Below are 7,998 nucleotides of genomic sequence, written 5' to 3'. Positions count from 1 at the left end.
TCATCAAATACAAACGTGCAATTGTTAACTAACGTGCAAAAAGCTTCAACCAAAGATGTTTGAAATATTATACCAAAAAATTGTTTTTATCCTTTTATGGTTAAAATAAGAATAAATAGGAATTGATTTCTTTTATAAAAAAATATGTGACATGATGATAAATATTTATTTGATTAAATATACTAATTTGTTTGGATGGGTGGAATTGGAATATGCATTAGAATTCAAATTTTAATTCAATGAGAATTGGAATTGAATTTCAATTGAATTTCTATATTTGGAAAACTATAGACTTGTAATTCTATTCCAATTCCTATATTTGAAAAAAATATATATATTATTTATTTTATTAAATATTGATTTGTAATAACCAAATAAGATAACTCAAGTGTTAAAATATTTTTTATGTTTCTATTTTTATTACAAAAAATTCGGTTCTATGTTAACTTCATAGATTTATTTGAAAGTGTGAAATTATTACACAAAAGGTAGAAGAGTTCAAGGACATTAAGTATACTAATCTGTTAGGAAATTTAAATGATTTCATAAGAGAATGTTCAAAGGGTTACACATACCTATCTCAGGTAGAATTCAACTGTTGAACCTTTCATCGAATTAATCTTTCAATTTTCATTAATGCGGTGATTGTTGGAATTAAACTAAATTTAATTAATTAAATAGAAATAAGAATTTGGATGAATAAATTAAACCTAATTTAATCCAAATAAATATAAATAAACTCCAAATTCAAATGTGATTTTTTGGTAAAAGTTTATGTCAATTGATAAGATCGAATACCAACCAACGAATAAGATTGAATGCCTATAGTCTAGAAATATTTAAAGTCTAGGAATAACCATCGTTGGATGAATTATATTTTTATTAGATTGATAAATTATTTTTATTGTGATGATGTAATTTTCAGCTATATATATTCCCTCGCATTGGAACTCTTCAAATATTTATTTTTCAATCTTATTATTTCTCTAGAATTTGAAAAGTCTTTTCTTGGTTTATCATGAGTGTTCTTTGAGCTCCTCATTCAACTATATTTTTTTCGAGTTTTTTCACTCAACTATGTGTTTTTCGAGTTCTTGACTCGTTGTATTTCCATTTAAACTCGGTGATCAATTCATGTGCTTTGTTAAGTTCGTTGCGTAGAGATTAATGTTGAATTGCTACTAGATTTATTGTATCATGGGAGACAACCATTTACGATAACCTCCAACAGAAGGGGAGACGATGAAATGTGTCTAACACATGAATCAAAACAATATCTCAATTCGGTGATTTCGTTCTTCAGACGTTTTACTTTATTTCATTTTTTTGTAACATTGTATTTTTAAATATTTTGTATTATTTAAAGAAAAAATACCAAACATAGGAAATAACATAAATGTATCATGATTCTACAGATTTTTAAACTAGGGAATTCGAAAAAAAGAGAAGAGAAGGAACATGGGTTGTGCGATTCTATTAGTATTGAGGGTATTCAGACAGTTTCGACAACCATCCGTCTTGCCATGCGCAATCATCAGCACATAGATTAACTTAAAGAAGTTTGGTGACTGTGAAAGTGAAATTGAAATTGAAATTTGAATCGAAGAATTTAATTCAAATTATTAGGTTTGATAGATAATTTAAATAAATTTTAATTAGAATTCTAATGGTATTTAAACCAATTAATGTATTTTTATAATTTCAATTTCATTCTTTTTAACTTATATATAATTGTAAATTTAAATATTTATTTTATAAAAAAAAATATTTTATTATTTTTTCATTCAACAAAGTTAACGTGTTGAAACAATAATATATTTTTTAATTATAAAATTAAACACCGATCTGATATGTTTTTTTAATTTAATAGTTAACATTTCGAACTAATTAATATATATATTTTAATTTTTAAAAATAACATGTCTAGCCTAGCGACAAAAGAAGGTGGATACCCAGGTCCCCAACCTCTCTAAGATTCTTGGTTCGAGCCCATTAGACGACAAGTATCGCTCATCTAGTTAAATTTATTTAGTAGATTTGCGGGCTATGTGCTTAACCCGCGAAGATTAATCGCACTCCAAATAAGAAATTGAACCCGATCGTTCTAAAAAAAACATATATGACTTAAAATCAAGCCAAAGTAAAATATACACATTTAAAAGTACTATTATTAAAATGTACATCATATTCTCCCACTTCTACCACACACACTGTGTAGTTCTCATAAGTGTGGGATAAAAATATCACTAGTAAAAAAGTGCTTATTAAGTGCTTATTAAGGAGGGCATAAACTCTCTGAGAAAGCCGCTCTACCTTCGGTGAAAGACCTCACCGAGAGCGATAAACGCCCTCGTGGATTCTCGGTAATGAATTCCTCGGTCAAAAATAAAAGGATCTTTACGAGGGCATAGGTATCCCTCGGAGATAATTGTCACCGAGAGCATTAAAGGGTTCTCGGATATACTTATAAATAATTAACGAGAGCTTCATATTACAAATAAAGAATTGCAGCAAGCTAATTGGTCAATATTAAAAGGATCTTTGCGAGGGCATAGGTATCCCTCGGAGATAATTGTCACCGAGATCATTAAAGGGCTCTCGGATATACTTATAAATAATTAACGAGAGCTTCATATTACAAATAAAGAATTGCAGCAAGCTATTTGGTCTTAAGACGTAGAAATATTAACAATGTTAGCTATTGAATTTGAATCAGTTGCAAGAGGATATTTAAAGACGGTCCACGGCAAGGGAGAAAGTAGAAACAGAATGGGAATCAAAATGGTATATGTTATGCCAAGTGACTCATCGCAATTAAGCATATCATCTATCAAACATTTTATACTAATTGCGACTGCTTCATAATACTACTTTATAAGCTTCAAACACATAAACCCTAATATATTAATTTATGCTCAAATCTGATAATTTACAGGTTAGGGTCTAGGTTAGATTTCAGAAAGAACAAACTAACTAAACAAACTAACCTGGGCGAAGGTCGTCGGCCGATCGGAGGACCGGTAGAATCTGTGGCCGGAGCGGTGGAGGGAGGACGGTCGGAATCGACAAAGGCTAGTTGTGGACGGGCGGAATCGATAAAGATATATTGTGGACGGGCGGCGGAATGAATTAAGGGAGAATGGACAGAGATATATTGTGGATCTGTGGCGAAGATCTATGGAGAAAGAAGGGGATCGGAGAAGGAGAGGCGGAAGAGAGAGGAAGAAGAAAGGAAGAAAGAAAGAAAAGGGGCGGCCCCTAAATTAAAAGCCTTTCATCGAGGACATAAACGCGGGCCCTTGAAAAGATATTTTCGCCGAAAGCTGAGGATAAAAGCCCTCAGAAATGAATCTTATCTGCGAGAGATTCATGAAGCCATTGGTGTCCTTCATATTTATCAACGAGGGAATAAAGATGCTCCGGTTATAATTATATTTCCGAAAGCATTTGATAGCTTATGTGAGTCTCCTCAGTAATTACATATTTTTTACTAGTGTATATAGGTGTCTCTTGAAAAGGATATAACCTAGATGAATGAAAAACCCTAATTATATTATTTTAGTTGGTAAACTGTCATTTGCTTTTTGGAAGATTTCGTCAACAGTTTCTCCAATATTGTTATATGCGTAACATGTAACTCATTGCTCGGAGTATTAAGTTGACTGAACTTTACTTGACTAAAAATATAACTTGAGCTTAGCTAGTCTATTACAAATAGTAACGGTAGTGCTTAATATAATTTGAAAAAATAACAAATAAATACAATATAATAAACTAAATAATGAATAATAGTCTACTCTTTTTATAAATTAAATAATAAAATAAATATTTAACTTAAAAAAAATATATTAAAATTTTAAAAAATATATATTCATTCTTTATTACTAGATGAGAAGAACATATATTTAAAGATATATTGAAATAAAGATATATTCGATTGGTCAGTTAAATCGTTAGTTTTTAATTATTTAAACTTAACCGGTAAGGATTGATACAGAAAATTATGAACCGGATAGAACTCGGTTCAGTCGGTTTTTCCGTTTTTCATCAATTCGATATTTACAATTTTGTTTACATTCCTAAGTTAGAAACACACCGTGGTTCAACTTGGTAAGGATCGCTTGCTTACATTCCTCTATATATTATTATATATAATAATAATAATAATAATAATAATAATATTCTTATAAATATTATTAAAACATTTTATAACAATTATTTATTATACTAGTATTATTCAATGAATTTTTTTAAATCAAAATTGAGACGAAAATCTTAATTCGCACATATTTTTTTAACTTGCACAATTATAGTTCCCTAATTCGCAATTATATTTTTTTAATTCGCACATATTTTAATCATACAATAATTATTTCTAGGAGTATAAGGATTAAACAACTTCTTTTATTAGCTTTGATAGCATCTTCTTAATTCAAAAGTGCTCGAATTGAGACATTATATCTGAAATATAGCGTAGTCGCAAAGTCCTCCTTAGAGTTAAAAAATCATTTACCTAAATTTTACAATAAGTTAAAACAAGCCAATAACTAAAAAAATTAACTGCTATTTTTAAATGTCTATATAATTGATTTTACAAAATTGTATAATAATATCCAACAATATTTTTTTCATGTAGGAAGCTAGTGTGATACTCTAGTGCCACGATTCTCACTTCCATTTAAAACGTTCTCGTGTGAATTGAACTGGTAAATTTTGGTATTTTATAAACCACTTCTAATTGGTAAAAAATAAGATTTTCCACAAAATCTATTCTAAAATAAGATTTTTCACAAAACTATCTTGCTTGGATCCTTAAATTCCTAATGTACAAACTAGAAAACCTATATTCTACATATTTAAATATTACACCAAATAAGGATTAAACATGACAAAATCTTCTTAATTCAAAAGAGATAACATCACATCTGAAATATAGCGTCTCTTCTTAGATTTAGGGTTTAGGGTTGAACATTGATAAAAGTTTTCAAATTAATTAAAATAACAGTAATTACTGACGGTATTAAATTATTGTACCCGACATTATTTATCACAAACAAATACTCGAACTTGATTGCCGTAGAAATCAACCATCGATCAACTATTTCCCCGTCAAAAATTTATTAATTTGCTGGAAATCTGCGTCTCCGTGTAAATCATAGACAATATCACAAAACATCTTCAAACTTAACGACAATTCATCGAAATTATGAAAGAAGATTATTAATTCACAAACCTGTATTGACTGAAACGATGGAAGAAACATTGCTTCCGAAAGACGATGAACTGCTCGGAATTGGGGTTGCCAAACAACTTGGCTTCAACTGTCCAACATTTATAACTAACACATTCTCTTCATATTCAACCGGAATCTTTTGTTTCTCGTCGCTTTTAGCCTCACCCATTTCAAGATCACGATCGCCTGAATTCTTCCCGTCTTCCAGGTATCCGGACTGTTTCCAGTAAGAACATGCCAGAATCAGCAGACCGAAAGCGATAAGTCCGAGCATCGCCGCCATTCCGCCGAATAGGTATGGAAGAGGCGAGGTCACGGAGAACGCTGCGTTATCGCCACCGCCAACGATTGTTGGCAACTCATTGTTGCGTTGGATTGACTTGCATATAAACAATTTTATTCATTCAGAGAAGTCATGATGTTTGAGGTATTAATATTGAGTTTGTTTGATAAATAAATTTAATTAATAATTGTTTGAAAAATAAATAAAGTGAGGTGACAAAAATTTAACATCAGTCGTTTAATTACAGTTAATTTAATAAATTTGAAACTTTTATCATCCTTAAGCATATAAACAACATACTCTGGTGAAATGCATCATTTTATAGGTCAAATTTTACACTAAATTAAAAATGGAAAAACTAATAACTTTTAATATAATCTAAGATGAGGATTTTGATAATATCATTTACCAATCTGTTGGTACTGCCGAATGCGGCGTTCACAGAGGAAGAGTGAGGTAAATTGGCCATGGAAGAAGCAAACAAATAATAATAATATGAATTCTAGTTGCTGGTAATGAAGTTAATGGATTCATCTTATATATATATATACAGCATAAGAAGAAGAACATAACACCATCCATTTCATTCATAAGTCATAACACGTGCCCTTTCCCACTAAAAGTTTGTTTATGTTCAAAAATTACTTATTATTATTATTACATTTATTTGTAATTTGATCATGCATATCTATAAGTCATCTTTTCCCAATTAAAATTCAATTTAAAAATATCTTCAAATTTAAAATTGGAAGTCATATATGTATGATGTGAATTCTACTTTATTTGGTAAGAATTTATTTTCTAGATTACAATACAAATTATTTTTTAATTATAAAAATGACGTATCACACGCTTTATAATATTATTTTTTAATTATATAAATGACGTATCACACGCGTTATAATATTATTTTTTAATATTTAGAACGTCATGCACTACTATTATCATAGGTTACATCTTGTAAATTTATTTGTTTATTATTTAATTTGTTACATTATTTTTCTTTTGGACAAATGCATTTCATGGGTTATGTGTTAATATATATTTTCTTTTAAGTTTACTCCTAAATAATTAAATTTGGCATCAATTCTTGAACATCAGTTTCAAAAAAATCATTGTTAAAATTTAGCATATATTTGATCTGATTTAACAATTCTTAAAGTGCAATTCAATTTTTAAGTTTTATTTGTGTTTTTCATTTTCATTCCCTCATAGCTGTAGATAATTATTTTTCACCCCAATATATTTTAAATTTCGAGCCTTTTATTTTTTCCAAAATTCATTTAAGGGTTAATTGCACATATTTTAAATAAAAAATTATTTTTGGAGACGATTTTGCATAAATTGTACCCAAAAATAATTAATTCCGGACTATAAAATTCAAAATATATAAAATAAATGATAAATTAATAAATAGGCTAAATTGGAATATAAATTTATCTATTATCAATATTATATTCTTTTAATTTTTTTTTGTAGGTATTCTAGAAAATAATAACAAAAATATAGTAGTAGTTAACCGGAAAAGTCATCACAAATTAACAAACCTCCCGCAGGCCCACCAATAAAGCCCTATCCGGTAAAGTCAGCGATCAAACCGAGCGATCAACCGAGTTACACTAGTATAAAAATAATAACAACGTATTTAGCTACTATTTACCATTACTGTCGCGGGTGATTAAGAAAATTAAAAATAAAAAGTGGAATATATACCTAAATTGTCACTAATTTTTTATACGGTGGCCAAACCATGTTTTCATTTTTTTGTTTGGTTAAGTACCAAGTATTATTTATTTATATTTTACTTTAAAATTTAACATTAAACCCAGTAAAATCATTTAGCACCGTGTTTAATCATATAGAGCTTTCTTCTATTTTAATATTTTGATGTGGGATCAGGATGGATTTATGCTTTAAAACTACTTGTGTATAAAAATGATTAAGATACAACTTCATTCCTCTTTAAAATATTACATTCTGATTACAGGTGCTCGGTATTGCGATCTTGTTGTTGATTTTAACGAATGGTTAACTGAGAATTCTAGAGAGAAAGACAAGAACCAGACATATTATATTTTGAATAATAAAATTATGTAGATAGATAGATGACTATGAAGTGACAATGTAGCAACTACTAAAGATGTAAATGGAGATTAGCGATATACACAGAATCATTATTAAAAAGATTTTGTTCCCCCTGATGTACTTTTGTAATTATCTATTTTATATGATGATTTGGAATTACAGGGTGACTATTGTCGAAATTGCCTAGAAATCCCATTAGCCAATAGAACCAATCAAATATAAGTGAAAACTAGCCGCGAAAATCACCTTTTGCACCTATCTCATAATTACCAACTTTTTACCATCACTTCGATCAAACAATAATCTCATTCACATAATTTGTTGAAGTTTACTTCAAATTGCTATTATTTCTCCTTATTTTTTTGCATTTCATTTTAGTTTGTGGTATAGTGAGTGA

This window comes from Impatiens glandulifera, chromosome 6, assembly GCF_907164915.1.
Source record: "Impatiens glandulifera chromosome 6, dImpGla2.1, whole genome shotgun sequence".
NCBI classification, from domain to species: Eukaryota; Viridiplantae; Streptophyta; class Magnoliopsida; order Ericales; family Balsaminaceae; genus Impatiens; species Impatiens glandulifera.
Note: the sequence above shows the minus strand (reverse complement) of the source record.